Source organism: Macrobrachium nipponense, chromosome 24, assembly GCF_015104395.2.
Source record: "Macrobrachium nipponense isolate FS-2020 chromosome 24, ASM1510439v2, whole genome shotgun sequence".
Taxonomy (NCBI): domain Eukaryota; kingdom Metazoa; phylum Arthropoda; class Malacostraca; order Decapoda; family Palaemonidae; genus Macrobrachium; species Macrobrachium nipponense.
The window spans coordinates 53,348,020-53,365,506 of NC_061091.1; the positions used below are offsets into that span (position 1 = coordinate 53,348,020).

The window sequence follows — 17,487 nt, forward strand, 5'->3', positions numbered from 1 at the left end:
ATTATTCTTGCCCGGACTGGGAGTAGCTTTGGCAATATTGCTCATGTTCTTGTTGTTATTCTTGCCCGGACTTCGAGTAGCTTCGGCAACATTGCTCATGTTGCTGGTATTATTCTTGCCCGGACTGCGAGTAGCTCCGGCAATATTGCTCATGTTGTTGTTATTCTTGCACGGACTGCGAGTAGCTTCTGCAATATTGCTCATGTTGTCGTTATTATTCTTGGCCGGCCTTCGACCATGGATAACTTCGAGAGTTGCAAAGGTAGGACATCGAATTGTGAGATATAGCATCGAAATCTAAACAGGAGTAGGAGAAACGAAAGTTCCAAAGCGCCACTTATACTGCAAGGCTGTATTAACTGAAGGCTAGTAACACCGACTGGGTACACTTTTGCGTTGTCAGCTGGCTTCAGTTGTACCTACGTCAGGGGATGTCTATCTGACCGATATTTTATTCATAATTAATGTAGTGGGAAAGGGTAGCATTAATTTCGGGTGATTTCCTGGTAGGTCTAGGAAAGGATATAATGATATAATAATAATATGATGTGGATATTATAAAAACTGCCTCAACAAGCCTAAAATAGAACAAATCTAACATTATTGCTGTTATAAATTATTATCATTGTTAGCATACGTATTAGAACTTACTGAGTTACGAAATATAACATTCATGAGAGTGAGGTGATTAGAAATCACCAGTCACGAAGTTTATATTATTATTATTATTATTATTATTATTATTATTATTATTATTATTATTATTATTATTATTAATATAATCAAAATTACTGAAATGGCTGGTTAATTTTTTAAAGACACTTTTAGTATTTAATATAACTCCTTACAGTTTGAGGATAGGGAAGCAATGAACTCTTTACCCAAAGACGAGAATGATTTGCTTAATATATTTTCGTAGTTTATTATATATTTTTTATATTTCCTGGCGTCTCTTCTTCACTGATGATTGTTTGCACGTCTTGAATAATAATAATAATAATAATAATAATAATAATAATATAATAGTAATATCACATTATTATTTTAATTTATCAAAGATCGCCTTGTGATTGCAATTAAATTTAAGAAGCTCACATATATGCTTGAATAATAATAATAATAATAATAATAATAATAATAATAATAATAATAATAATAATAATAATAATAATCTACCAGATGAAAACAATATGTACATATAGTTGAACAAAATTCAAATAATGATATTAATAAGTGCAGATGTAAGTGTTTACATAATAAAAATATGGAATGTTAGTCCATATATATAAAAGATTGCTTGCAGGAATGTGATCAGACTAGAGACGCTAAAGATGACGTATACAATAAGTATGTAGGCTAAGATAACATGCCGTCACCTGTAGTCATTCAATTGTTTATAAACATTAGTCCAAGCTCCCTGCTTGAGACAACTACCACCCCGACCTATAATTCAAACGGCCTACGTGATCTGTAGCGTGTCTCATTTGATTGTGTGTTCGTATGAAACTATGTCATTTGTATGTATGTTCATATGTTCGAACTACTGTCTGTTCCTTCATAACTTGTAACAGAGATGGTAGACGGGAGAACAGAGTTAGCTATCGTCATTAGAAGACCTGTACCTCTTTACCTAAGCTTTATCATGTAGAGGAATAGGATTAGCCATCATCATTGGCATAAGCGATCAAGCTATCGTTATTAGAAGACTTGTACAATCCTATCTGATCTTCACCATGTAAAACTTCAGAAGAATATATAATTTTTTAGCATTAGTGTTTTCTACAAGAACCTCCTCACCATGAGTTTAACACATCGTCGTCATAACCAACAAGATAATACCGACTTCGTAAATGATCTACAAACCCCAGACACTCCATTGAAGATGGAAGTGCAATACCAACCGACTTAGCGTGAGATTATCGCTAGTCTAACATTACCTCATAGGGCGCCTTATCATACAAGGCACAAGCCCTAATACAGATACCTTTAGGCGTCTAAAGGTTTTATGCATATTACCAAGTGACAGTACTTCTACCACTACTACTACTACTACTACAAATAATAATGATAGGCTACTGCTAATACTAGCTACAACCAGTGGTTGATAATCTCGCATTTTACTGGAAAAAAAACCCTTGTTTTGTTGTTCTCTCAAAAAGGGCGTTAACTCTGACAGTCCTTTCTTTAATCCGGGGTTGGGACCTGCGTGAGTGTATAGATAAGCATGTCACAGAGAGAGAGAGAGAGAGAGAGAGAGAGAGAGAGAAGTATTTCCTCCTTACAATCCGTCTATTATTTCGCGTCGTATTTCCGAGAAAGGCAGACTGTAAACGACGGTGAAATGACAGGTTTTCAAGCCTCACTCCGATGGGTATTTACGTGTCGTTTCTGTACCGACAATGAGCTCCGTTCTTTTGCGACTTTGATGTATCGGTTCGAACCAGGCGAAAACGTTTTCTCTCTTGCGCTCCGATGATGGGTTGTTGCGCGTGCTCTGGTTTGGTCTTTTCTCTCTCTCTCTGTCTCTAGGTCTTCCACCAGTAAGCAGTGTTGGCTTTTGTTGAATGAGATGCTCCTGATTTCACCTACTACTATACGACGTGTGTTGAGTGACGGCGCGAGCTTTCTCGTTCACACTATTTGTACTTGGTTTGCTTCGTGTCCGGTCTTAACGTATGTAGTCTTTCTTTGGTATCTTTTTATTAAACATATTTAAACCCGAATACCCTTTAGTAACCCTGGTCCAAATTGAAAGAGAAATGGGAAATAATATTGATAATAATGATAATGATCATAATATATGATTAAAATATCACCTTATTATTTTAATTTCTCAAAGATCTTTTTTGTAATTGCAGTGATCTTCTGGAAGCTCACATTCATGCTTGAGGGATAATAATAATAATAATAATAATAATAATAATATGGTTAAGATACCACATTATTGTTTTAATTTCTCAAAGATCTTTTTGTATTTGCAATGATCTTCGGAAAGCTCACATTCATACTAGAATGGTAATAATCAATAATAATAATAATAATAATAATAATAATAATAATAATAATAATAATAATAATAATAATAATATATGGTTAGAATATCACATTATTTTCATTTCTCAAAGATTTTTTTGTAATTACAATGATCTTCTGGAAGCTCACATTCATGATTGAAGGATGATGATAATAAAATAATAATAATAAAGATAAGCAAAGGAAAGGAAATGCCTGTGACCTGAAGGAATAATAGCTATGAAAGTCAAGAAAACAGAAGAAGGACGAGCATTCCAAAGCTTGGCATGAGAAAGAAAATACAAGTTGCTGATCTTGGTAATCCGAGGTTTCTTCCCTTTGACTGTACCTCCGTTCGTATTCTCTTACTTCCATCTGACTTTCCATCCTCTCTCTCTTAGCAATTGTTTTATAATGCAACGGCTTTGAGGTCTTCGTCCTGTTACACCTTTCAAACCTTCTTACTGTTGATTTCTTCTTTCAGCGCTGAATGACCTCGTAAGTCCCAGGGCTTGGCCTTTGGCCTAATTTCTATATGCTGATTGTGGGAAGAGGTGGCATTACGAGTGATTGATTGAAAAAATTAACTTTCTGCAATGATGAAAAATATAGCTTCATCATATGGCATTCATACGGATGTGCTCGGGCGCTCGCAAAAAGAACTCAGAATCACCCTGACGCGCCATAAAAAAACACACACACACACACACAAATCACTGGACTACAAGCGCGCACAGTCCCTCGTATCGAGTTTTCTGTTGGTGGCAAAGCGCTCTCTAGAAAGGCGCTGTCTGGATCGTGCCGATAGAAGATCCAGGTGTCCGCAGATTTCTCCCTTTTAATTGATGGATTTTATTGACTGTAGGAAATGCCTGGCTGGACTCATGTGTTTGGTTTCGGATTTCTAAGATTTGTACGACAGGTGGTGTTTCCTCCCTCGCTTCACTGTGCTGCCTTTCGGGTTTCGTTTTGATATTCTCTCTCTCTCTCTCTCTCTCTCTCTCTCTCTCTCTGTTTTGTAAATTTATCTTTTTCTTCTCTCTTTCTCTCTCTCTTAAAATTCCTTTTTTATCCTAGAAATTCTCTCTCTCTCTCTCTCTCTCTCTCTCTCTCTCTCTCTCTCTCTCTCTCTCTCTCTCTCTCGTAAATTTAACTTTATTCCCTTTAAATTCTTACCTGGAAATGCTCTCTCTCTAAATCTGTTGCTCCTAGAAATCTCTCTCTCTCTGTTCTCTCTCTCTCTCTATCTCTCTCTCTCTCTCTCTCTACCCTGGAAATCTCTCTCTCGCTTGTAAATCTTTTTTCTCTCTAGAAAATTCTCTCTCTCTCTCTCTCTTCTCTCTCCTCTCTCCTCTCTCCCTCGCCTCTCTCTCTCTCTCTCCTTCCTCATTGTGCCCATATGAGATCTGATTTTCATACTTATGAATTTTTTTTTATTCTCCAGAATTCGACAGCCATCGGTTGAAGTCGGTTAGCCAGAACTGGGCTGAGACTACTACGCACACAAGGACAAAAGGTAAGTTGAATGGTTTTATGGGATTCCTCGAACACAGAAAGAGAGAGAGAGAGAGAGAGAGAGAGAGAGAGAGAGAGAGAGAGAGGCGTGAAGACAAAATTAACGAGCACCTGTTGTATCCAATTAGAGGTGAGAATTACAACAGACAGACGAAGCAGTTGTGGGTGTCACAATACCGCTCTGTGGAAACTTCGTTACAGCAACTTCTAGGCTTCTCTCTTAGTCTTCTGGTTTTGAAACCAATTAATAATTATTGATTTGACAATCATTATCATCATCACCATTCTTATTATTATCACTATTATATGTATTGGTGAAGAACTCCACAGTGGTGTAGATGGTATATTTGTATATAATATAATATATATATATATATATATAACTATATTATAATATATATAGACTATACAAATGTTTTTTATATGCATATATAGACATTGTAGATATACAATAAGACCATATATATATATATTATATTTACTAATTATATGTTAATATATATATATATGATATATATTATATAATATATATTAATATATATATATTTAAGAAAATTTATATACAGAGGAGAGCTCTCGAGAACCTGCTCGATTCTCTTTGCCAATCTGGATTTCTTTTCACCCCCCCCCCGTTTCAGTGACTCATGCTACTTTTATTATTATTATTATTATTATTATTATTATTATTATTATTATTTTTATTATTATTATTATTGGGAAAGTAAATCCACATTAATATGATTGTTTGATGTTGTCTTTTTAAAATAATGTTTTAAAAAACAAAATCAAGCAGGCATACTACTGTGGATTTACTTTCCCATGTTATTAACCCATGATTATGATTTTTTCTTTCAAGTATTATTATTATTATTATTATTATTATTATTATTATTATTATTATTATTATTATTATTGTACTTAGGAAGCAGACCCTCTCTCAAGCATACTTTATTAAAAGTAATGGCTACTTCAGCAGCGTTACACTTGTAGAAGATTCTTCTCTATTTTTGCGAATAGCAGCTTTTTCAGTGCTACTTAAACAGGCTAGTAGAGCGCCTATAGAGGTCATGGTAAAATACAGGGTCAAAATAGGTGTATATATTTGAATTTTACAGATAAACTATGATACCATAGTCATCAAAGTCATTAACGATTTTCTCTCTCTCTCTCTCTCTCTCTCTCTCTCTTAAAGAAACGAGCTTTCGTCTGAGCTGCCAGACATCCTCGGGCTGGAAGCTGAGGGTGGACTGATCTTGGTGCGGTGTCCGTCCTCCTTATATCTGTGGTTTGACAGCAGGGGGTCTGCCCCATGCTTGCTCCTATTGGCTGGTGGCGGTGAGTCTTGTTTTCATTGGCTGCCTGAGCCAGGTCTCAGCACTTGTTTTCTTCGGGCCGATGGTTGCGTTGCAGCATATCCTGCAGCCGCCTGGACCTCCTAAGCGGCGCTGTAACATTGATGGGCGTTGCGCTACGCTGTGGGACGTCACGGCTACTTTGATTTCCATCGGCTGCAGGAGTACCCCCCCTCGTTTCGTTCGGGGGGCGTTGTCATCCATAGAGTTGTCATGATCGGTGGTGTCATTGTTGGTGGCAGGTCTTCTCATACTCGTAGGGAGGAGAAATTCTTCCTGCGTCGAATCTCTACAAGAATGTAACGCTGCTGAAGTAGCCATTACTTTTTAATAAAGTATTATTATTATTATTATTATTATTATTATTATTATTATTATTATTAATTATTATTATTATTATTATTATTATTATTATTAATTTGCTTAAAATCCAAATTATGGACGAAAATTTCGCGGAGATTGAAAGACCAAATTAAAAACAGAGATTGAATTAAAATGTATAAAAGTACAAATAAAAACCATGAATAATATGTAAGTCCTCATATCCCACGGTAAGCATGCGAGATTAAGATTCAGATTGATTTTTATAATGTTATTAAGTTGAGAAATATTTTAAGTTATATTTCATAAATAAATTAGATTTAAATTTTTCGGACGAAGAAACTTTTGGTAGATAATATTAACGGTATAAAACATTTAAAATTAACATTAGGATTTGACGCCGACGTAAAAATTCGATTGCTGACTTATATGTAATATTTGAAACTGAATTTAGCATTCCAAAAATGAGAAAATGTGTGTCGAAATAGAGAGATAAATATTATCAGTAATTTGCATATGTGAAAGTGGACGCAGATGAAGTTGTATATCATGCATTGTATTGATAGCTACATTGGAGATACGCTAAAAGGAGAGGTAGACAAGATTGAAAAAACTAATTAATAAATGATTATTGGTTGGTTTCTGGACAAGCCTTTCATTACAGAACATGTCACACCTTAATGTCTGACGCCAAGTATTAAATTAGATTTATTGTTCGTCTTTTTTTTTATAGTGTAATTGTACCTTTGTTGAGAAATCTAAGAACTGAAAGGAACGTATGAAGGAGCAAGAGTAGTTGCTTCTCTCTCTCGTCTCTCTCACTCTCCTCTCTCCTCTCTCTCTCTCTCTCTATATATATATATATATATATATATATATATATACTATATACATATATATATATATATATATATATATATATATATACATACATACATTTATATATGATATATATATATATATGTATAATATATATTATATATATATATATATATATATATATATATATATATATATATATATAAGAAGATAACTCTAATACTAGTGTACAGTTAGCCAACTTTGCAGATGACACCAAACTAGGTTTCAATGCAGCAGACCCAGATACAGTGGAAAATTTAAGAAATGGTCTAAAGACTTGGATAAGTGTATAAGTGTAAAGTGTTACAAATAGGAATAAACAACCCTCATGCCAACTACATGCTGCTTTGGGAATGAAATAAATAGTGTAGAACAAGAAGAGGACCTTGGAGTCATTATTACCAAGGACTTAAAATCCACAAAACAGTGCATAAAAGCTGACACACATCAATAGTTAGACCTCACCTTGAATATGCAGTATAGTTTTGGTCACCAATACTAGAAAGGACATAAATAGATTAGAAGGGGTACCAGCAAGAGCCAGCCACAAAATTAATTCCATCCATCAGACAAATAGGTTACCAAAGACGACTAGAGAGCCTGAACAAGTAAGGACAACTAATAGAAGAAACATTCAAAATACTGAAAAGCTTAACAAAAGTAGGCAGTAACCTGTTTACGTTAAACGAAAACCAGACAAAAAATAATAGATGGAAACTAGAACTGAAGAGATACAAGACATCCCTTGTAGGAATTTCTTTATATACAAGATATGTGACATAAGGAATAAACTGTCACTAGAAGTTGTAAACAACAAGCGTGGAAGAATTTAAAGGAAAGCTAGACAAAATAACTAGGACACTGTGAATGAACAGTAAAACCTACTCCAAGAGATAAGTGAGCACATGATGTCTCCTCTACTGGACTAAGAAGTGATATACCCTAATCCTTGTACTCTCTCTCTCTCTCTCTCTCTCTCTCTCGATCTCTCTCTCTCTATGCTCTCCTGTCCGCCACCTCCTCTCTCTCCTTCTCTCTCTCTCTCTCTCTCTCTCTCTCTCTCCAAAATTTTCATGACGGCATTGTTGATGAAACTACCGTTGACCGAAATATCAATAACCAAAGGTCTGTGAATTCCTCGAAGCCGACGATTTGTAACCTTTTACACGAAAGCCGAGACGACCCACTTCCACTTTTAAAGGTTACCGGAATATCTGGAACGACTCCATCAAGTATTCTGGAATGATTCCAGCATTCCCGCCACAGACTCAAGGCCAAAACACGTCTGGCGCGAAGTCGACCTTTGTAAGAGAGGCTTCGAGGGTGTCCTCAGCCACCCGACCCTCCGTTTCAAGGCTCCTCTTGGACTTGTATTATGATGGGGGTACTGTAATTGGCTGTAATTAGTTGTAATTGCTTGGAAATTACGATGACTGTGGACCTGGAATAACGGTGAGTCATTGTATGTACACACACACACACACACACACACACACACACATATATATATATATATATATATATATATATATATATATATATATATATATATATATATATATAATGTCTTCCAAGTCTCGTAGCCCGTTACTGAAGCGTAAGGATTATTTTGGGTAAACTGTCTTTTGGTCTATTTTTTTTTACACCGAAACTTCATAAGCAAATAGAACTTTTCCAAACATCAAGTTCGTATAAATGTAATTGACTTCTGATTGCTGTTTTCATCTGCTCACGTATGGGCCGCCTCAGTGGCGTGATCGGTGTGGTCTTGGCCTGCCACCTCGGTGGCCGCGAGTTCGATTCTCGGGCATTCCACTGAGGGGTTTGAGATGTGTATTTCTGGTGACAGAAGTTCGCTCTCGACGTGGTTCGGAAGTCACGTAAAGCCGTTGGTCCCGTTGCTGAATAACCGCTGGTTCCATGCAAGTAAAAACACCATACAAACAAACAAACACATATGGTCATCTATTCTTTGGAAGCCAGGATTAATAGAGAATCCAGTTTGGAAGCATTGTTAATAAAATAATAATTTTACTGTTGATTATTATTACTGTAAATTCTAGAACACAAGCTAAAATCCAATAAACAGTATGTAGTGTAGGCTATTGATTAAATGCAGGAATGTTTTCATTATTACCAATAGCGATTGGTAGACGTGCGTTCTGTTACCAGACACATGTATTGGAACTTACCAATTCCGCGGCCTGCTGTAATGGACATGAAATTCCTCCCCTCTCGTTCCAGTGGTAGGTCCAAGTTGTCGATAAGGCCTTCGTGGGAATTATAAACTATATTGATGTTGTAATTCTTAAACAGAGGTTTGAATAATAACTGCAAACCTATTTTTCATATTTGCAAGACTGTTTACACGTTTGCATTTTTGCTGGTGTCTAAATAGTAATAACTACAGTATCAGACGTTGTTCGTATAACAAGGTCTAAGGAACTGTTGGACTATTCAGTGTTTGGTAGTCTTCATCCAGGTTTAAATTGGAACTTGGAGATTATTTAAGCCTTGGTGTTCTTTCTCGGTGTGTAAATAGTATTTAGTGTACTATTGAAGCATTAGTTGTACTATTGAACCATTAAGTGTGCTATTGAAGTATTAGGTGTATACTGAAACGTTATTTGCACTATTGAAGCATTAGGTGTGCTATTGAAGCATTAGGTGTAATATTGAAACATTAGGTGTACTATTGAACCATTAGGTGTGCTATTGAAGCATTAGGTGTATACTGAAGCATTAGGTGTAATATTGAAGCATTAGGTGTACTATTGAAGCATTAGCTGTACTGTTGAACCATTAAGTGTGCTACTGAAGCATTAGGTGTACTACTGAAACATTAGGTGCACTAATGAAGCGTTAGGTGTACTATTGAAACATAAGTGTACTATTCAAGCATTAGGTGTATTCTGAAACGTTATGTGTACTATTGAAGCATTAGGTGTGCTATTGAAGTATTAGGTGTAATATTAAAACATAAGGTGTACTATTGAAGAATTAGAAGTGTGGCAAGATCTGAATTCACACTATTAGACTATGTAGTCGTTGGCAATGTTTACCGAGGATTAAATAGTAACAATGAAGACTACTGGGACCCTGATTTTAACTAGCTCAAGGCGGCATGTCCACAACGATCTTTTTCGGGAATCTCGGTCAAGGACGGTAGGGGGCGGTAAGACCTGCTCGTGCTTGTAATTTTCGTGTAACACCTCTCTCTCACTCTCTCTCTCTCTCTCTTCTCTCTCTCTCTCTCTCACACACACACACACACACACACACACTTTCAATTAACGTTTCATGTTCATGGATAGATGATTGTATACTTAATTGGCTGAACTTTAGATCCTGTAATTACTTGTATAAGTAGATGGTAGTGTTTATATATGTATATATACACACATATATATAGTATATATACATATTTATATAGCTGTGCTATATATATATATATATATATATATATATATATATATATACATATTTATATAGTTGTCTGTTATATGTATATATATATATATATATATATATATATATATATATATATATATATATACATACATATATGAGCTGTCTGTATATATATTATATATATATATATATATATATATATATATATATATATATATATATATATATATTATGGCATAGTTTCACTGCAGGGGAGATCACGTATAGGAATATGGGAGGACGGATAAGGCAGTCATGAAGAAAGTAAGAGACGGAAAGAAGGCAAGTCAAAATAGAGGGGGAGAAGGTGAACAAGACAGTTTAGGAGATTAAAACTGTCTTCAGCAAGGAAGCAAATGCAAACATCAACAAACCCACGGGCATCAAATTCGAAGGTATAAAAGGGAGGTGGCGTCTTCGTCGATGGAGTGAATAGTTTGAAGATTCATGAAATATGGCGAATAAGAGAGAGGCAGAGCTGAATGGCGTAGAGGTAGAAAAGCTTTTAGTTACAGCTGGGAATGACTGTGGAATCGACTGTTGAGGGTTACGAGAGCAGCTAAAAATCTGAAGAACAGAAAGGGACGGGGAGTGGATTCGGCTGTATGTTGTTTTTGATTAAGCTGGCCTTATGCCAGCACGGGCTCTTGCTCATAGGGCAGCCCGTAGGTGGGACTTACGAGAGATGCTGTGGTGATGATCTGGTTTTTAATGTATAAAAGTGTAGATAATAGTTTTGAATAGGTGGGCGAGAGATAGACCTGTAAAAAATTATATATATATATATATATATATATATATATATATATGATATATATATATATATATATCATATATATATATATATTGTTTTCATAGCTAAGTAATAGAGCATTGGGCTTGGATTTGCAACGTCTGTGGTTCGATCTCTTGGCCCCACTAGTCATCCGGGCTGTCAGTGGGAGCTAACACAATTCTGGAAAAAAAAAAGAATAAAAGAAGGCTTTTGTGTTAACAATCTCATTCATTTGAGTCCCATAAGGATAACTCGATGTATATATGTGTATATGTATATATATATATTATATATATATATATATATATATATATATATATATATATATATATATATATATATACATGTAAATGTATATATGTTATAAAGTATATTATTTACTATGATTTTAACTGTTTTTCAAGTACTTTTAGGTACAGTATTCTAATAGAAGACCATGGTTTCTTAACATGAGAATGTACTTTTATCATAAGTTTGGTGTTAGTTCTGACTTGGTAGAATCGATATGTTTAGAAATGAAGCAAGACACCCAAAGTCTTTTTAGACACCACACTTGTTATTGCAGTGAACAATGACATGAGAACTGAATAATAATTTTCATGTTCAGAACTGTACACGTTGCTCATTAATTCATTAGATAACTGTATGTATTTATTTATCTTAATTTTCAATTATGGCAACGCAATGGTTTCAAGTTTAGGTAGCTGCATAACACCTCAAATGACAGCTAAGGGACTTCATCCAACGCTCCATGATTTTATTTTATGTTCTCTTTTTTGCTGTTTGGTCTATTGTTATGTCTTATCAGTCTTAGGCCTTGACCTTTGATTCATAATGCGTATAATGGTGCCATCAATATGCAGGACTACGCGTGAGATTATCTTGTGTGAAATTGCATATTTTTTAAAGGACATTTGTATAGTCTTTGATGTATTTGTGTTCGAATCCATTGTCATTAAGATGGACAAATGTCTGTTCATTCCACCTGAATTTTGCTCATTTTAACTTTATTTGTTGAATTTTTGTCCCAATATTGTAAATTCATACTCTTGACGTTACATATGTAGACTATTTATGTATTTTGGTCCCAGGCAGAGGATTAGAATTTTTTTCCTGTATGTTATTCTTTAGAAGATTACTGTATTCGATCTAAAAGTTAGTGCAAGTGACGGTCGGCCACTGTAGGGCTACAGAAGTCAACGGAATAAAGAGTATGTATGTATGTATGTATGTATGTATGTATGTATGTATGTATGTATGTATGTATGTATGTTAATATGTATGTGTATCAGTCTGCCACCTGTCGCTCAGTGATGGAAAATATTCATTGGCAAATAGTGCAACTTAATTTGTAGAAACAGCTGTTGAGAGCATAAACTGATAACTATCTCCATTAATTCCAGTGGTTGAAATTTAGAATATTCATTTTGATATTTTGAATATAAAGTTTTAAAAACAGGTTGCGTATGGAATTTATGCCAGTCATCCTCAGCTAGAGTTTCTCTTATTTTTAAGAGTGTGAGAACATATTTTGTAATGAATATCGCTCGTGATGATATATGACTATTTCACACGATGATCAAAAGGCAGCTTTCTCGATGATATTATATGACTTTTTCTATAAGTTTCTAAGATAATTTTCTCGATGATATATGAATATTTTTATTTAAGTTTCTAAGATACTTATACATATAGTTTTCACGATGATTTGTGGATATTTCTTGCTGTGACTATTAATCCTTAATAGTTTTTACGGCGATGCATATATAGATCGCACATTGATAAATCAGTGTCTCCAGTGATGATGCATAAACGTTGCTTTCGAAGATGCATAGATATTCTATAAATATTTTTCTCATTGATAAACACTCAGTGTGTTTCTCATGGTTAGAATAAAAAAAAATCAAGAAGAAGCATCGATATTTATCTTGATGATACATATCATTCATGATGATACACGTATAGTTCTCACGATTAAATTGCCTGTCTCATGCAATACAGTTCCGAATCCTGCTTTCTAAGTAACCAGAATTGAACTTTAAATTACTGTTTATGCATTCGTATTTTTGTGCTCAAATTACCTAAAGGTAATTGATGTGATAAAGATATTCTTTCCTTTCTACGAGTGTCTCTGTATTTTCAGTTCTTTGGTTCTTTTGTTAGTTGTTACCGGCGCTGGTTATTTTTTACCCCCGTTAGTGCTGTCAGTACACCCCATGCGCTGCACTGTAGGCATTATTTTGGGTTCTGTGTAGCGTCCCGTCGGCCCCTAGCTGCAACCCCTTTCATTCCTTTTACTGTACGTCCGTTCATAGTCTTTGTTCCGTCTTACTTTCCACCCTCTCCTAACAATTGCTTCATAGTGCGACTGCTTTGAGGTTTTCCTCCAGTTACACCTTTTAAACCTTTACATCGTCAATTTCCATTTCAGCGCTGAATGGCCTCATAGGTCCCAGTGCTTTGCCTTTGGTCTAAATTCCATATTCAATTCATAATCATAAAAAAAAACCAGAACAGAAATCATAAATTAAGTACTATACCTCTGTTTATATTATTTATCTTCCATCTGACTTTCTACGCTCCCCTAACAATTGTTTCCAAGTGCAACTGCGAGGTTGTCCTCCTGTTACACCTTTCAAACCTTTTACTGTCACTTTCCGTTTCAGCGCTGAATGACGTAATGGGTCTCAGCGCTTGGCCTTTAGCCTAAATTCTATCTTCTATTCTATTCCGTAACTTAAGTGAGGGTAATGATGATGACAATGACACTGAAACGACTAATTACCCCTAGGCCATCTAGCTAGGGCCTTGAGAGAAGAGGCAATGCAGAACGGTCAGTCCATCGGAATATATATATATATATATATATATATATATATATATATATATATATATATATATATAATATATATATATATATATATATATATATATATATATATAGGATATATATTATGGTAAAAATGTTCTGTTACAACAGAATTCCATCTAATAAAAGGAGCCCATAAAAACACCAAAATATAGAGAGAAAATACTATATTTCAGAGACTGCTGTCTCTCTCTCACTTCAGGTAGATGATTGAGAAAAGTTACAGAAAAGGTGTATTTATATCAAGAGATCCATCCACAGGTAAGCCAATTTAGGTCACTCCCACTGATAATCGACAGCCGTCTCTGAAATATAGCATTTTCTCTCTATATTTTGGCGTTTTTATGGGCTCCTTTTATTATTATCCTATATATATATATTATATATATATATATATATATATATATATATATATATATATATATATATATATATATAATATATATATTCCGGGTTAGCCGACACAACCAAGCGTCATCCCCGAGCAGTGCCGCATTATTGGATGATTGATCAGTTCGACTCGCTCTGGCGTTACTGGCTTCTTGGAGGAGCTGAAGCTTCTCCATGAAGAAGGAGGAGTCCCTTGATTCAAGGATCTTCCTACAGTGTGCACTGCGCAGTCTGCTGTAGATGGTTCTGTGGTGTGTCTCTTGTGGCCACCAGCTGCTTTATGATAATTATTGGTCTCTTGCGTCCAAGCTGTCCAACTTCTTTAACTGTGCCTTGCTCCTAGATGGTACTAGAGGATCTGTGCTGTGTCTCTTGTGTCCCCCAGCTTCTTTATAATCGGTCTCTTCTAACCAGGCTGTCCAACTTCTTTAACTGTGCCTTGCTCTCCAATTCTCACTCGTAATGTACCGCAAATTCTTCAACTGAGTCCTGTGCAAGCTTAGGAATGTGACTCGATGGTAACGTTAAAAAAAAAAAAAATAATAGTAATAGTTAAGGAGAACTGCCGGTGATCTGGTGAGTCATAGTGTCTATTCCCGATTCCAGGAATGTTTCTGGGTACTTGGAATCGATGATTCATCTGTACTGGACGTGTGGGTTGCTTCTTTTACTTTAGGAATGTTTTGTATTCCATTAATTTTTTCGTTACTTTATTTAGTATTTTTGGTCATTTTTTAATGTTTGTTCTCCTTCCCTTTTATTTGGTATTCCTTTACTTTTCGTTCTTTATTTTTGCTATTTTCGTTTTCCTGTATTTATTATTCTAACTTCTTGGATAAACGACCAATTTTGTTGTAATGTTTTAATAATTAGTTTCTGCAGCGCATTTCCCCTCATCCCAATATTCTCCTTCAGTTTCCTCTTTTCTGTTTTATACCTAACATGAAATTATTATTTTTTATTTTTGTTTACCAATATTTCCTTGTTGTGTCGCTTAGATATCGCCATCATACTGGTTTATTTAAATTTTTTTATTATTATGTCCTTGTGTCGCTCAGATATCATCATCATACTGGATTATTATTTCTATTTTTTATTAATATTTCTCTGTGACGCGTAGATATCATCATCATTATCATCATCACCATCATACTGGATTGTTATTTCTATTTTTTTTATCAATATTTCCCTGTGGCGCTCAGATATCATCATCAAACTGGATTATTATTTTCTTTTATTAATATTTCCCTGTCGCTCAGGTATCATCATCATCATCATCATACTGGTAATAATTAATATTACTTTGCCCCAAAGTGTTTCAAGAGTTTACGAAATAGACATTCTTCTCAATACTTTGCCAATAAAAAACACAACGTTTGTCACACTCCAGAATATATTGCAAGGAAAAATGGACACCGGCAGGAAGGCTATAACCCATATCCCTCCATTGGAGCGTGACCGAGCCCTCCATTCTTTACTATTCTTAGCACCTCACCAAGGCCACATTCCTCATCAATAAACCAAATTATTCTTTTTGCCTGAACGGGCCGAAAGTTCGGGCAGCTTGAGCGAGTTCGTCATGAAATATGAATTTCTCAGCAATGATGTTAAGTGCACTTACTGTCTAGTGTATACGTATACCTAGACCGCGAGTGTAATTGCGATAAACTTCACGTTTCGAATTATGTAAAATGAAGTTACTATCTTGGTCCTAGTTTTGGGACGGTACGTGGTGTCCTTAGGGTAGGAAACTACCTTTTCGTCCCTCTTTCTTACATTGCTCTGGTATTCGTAATTGTTTGTTTGTGTTTCGCCGATGATGACTAGGACTCCCTGGGCCCTACGGCATGGTCGAGTAACACGAAGTAATAGCAATGGCTGCTTTGTAGATTTCTACGTATGTTAGCATCAGACCAAGGGTTTAAGTTCCAGTATTTTTTAAGCTGGATTGTTGACCCTACTTCCTATTTCCTCCTTGGTACAGGCTCTGAGCAAACGAGATCGGTATTTCTCTTTTTACTATCAAGCAGGAAAGGTATATTAGTACCAGCAGTATTCGTAGCCAAGCACAATATTGCAGCTACAATGGAGAAGAATTTACAGAGAATTAAGATCATGGGGAATGGGGTGATTCCACGTGATATACGGACTGTCAACTGTACTCAGGGTTGACAAGATGATAATTATGGATATGATATACTATTCCTCTGGTCTTACGTGAGTTCTTGCAGTTGCAGAATTCATTATCTTCCCTCGGACGATCTTGGCGTGACCACTACGCTGGACACAAGGTCAATTATAGTCCCAAAGTCAGCGAATTTATGACACCTGTAAATTTCGCTTGCGTAGGTCTCTGTTTACTTGTGGAACGCGTCATTGGTGCGGGAAGGGCAGAAAATAAGAAATGGTGAAGCCTAGTTAATGAATGTTCGCCTGATAATGACATTGGCTGGGTGGGAGGTGAAGGTCGCTCACTCACAGACCTAAAAGACTTACCTAATTGATTGATTTTCGATTTCTTTTGGGGAAAGTGTTTGCTTATCATCCAGACACTGTCGTCAGTAATGGCAAATAGATGATAAATATCGGTGTAGAAGGATCTTGTGTTTGTGTTATACTTGTTTGTGCGTGTGCGCGCTCGTGTGCGTGGCCTAAGACGGTCAGGAGCAGTGAAGGTCGCTCATTCCTGGAGTGGGCGAGGTCACTTGACCAGACCTCACTCACGAATTGTATAGAGTCAGTGGTTGTGCCATTGTAAGCTGGAATAAACCGGAACACATTTAGTCGTGACTGCACGTATTAAAATACATCGTTATCCCTTCTATATAATTTTTGTTTATTCCATATTTAAAGAATGAGCTACTCTCCCTAAACCTGATAACTTTTTTTTGGACTAATACAAGTCGGATATTTTATACTGACCATTGAGTTACTCTACTTTT

At 35.6% G+C, this 17,487-nt stretch overlaps 1 protein-coding gene across 2 annotated transcripts in view; it reads left to right on the forward strand.

Moving 5' to 3' along the window:
* LOC135205635 (ras-related protein Rab-23-like) overlaps positions 1-17,487 on the forward strand; it is a 187,519-nt gene that overhangs the window by 38,658 nt on the left and 131,374 nt on the right. For both annotated transcript variants that reach the window (XM_064236441.1, XM_064236440.1), the window contains exon 2: positions 4,457-4,528. The gene's annotated coding sequence lies outside the window, so the exon portion shown is untranslated. The remainder of the gene's footprint in view (positions 1-4,456; positions 4,529-17,487) is intronic.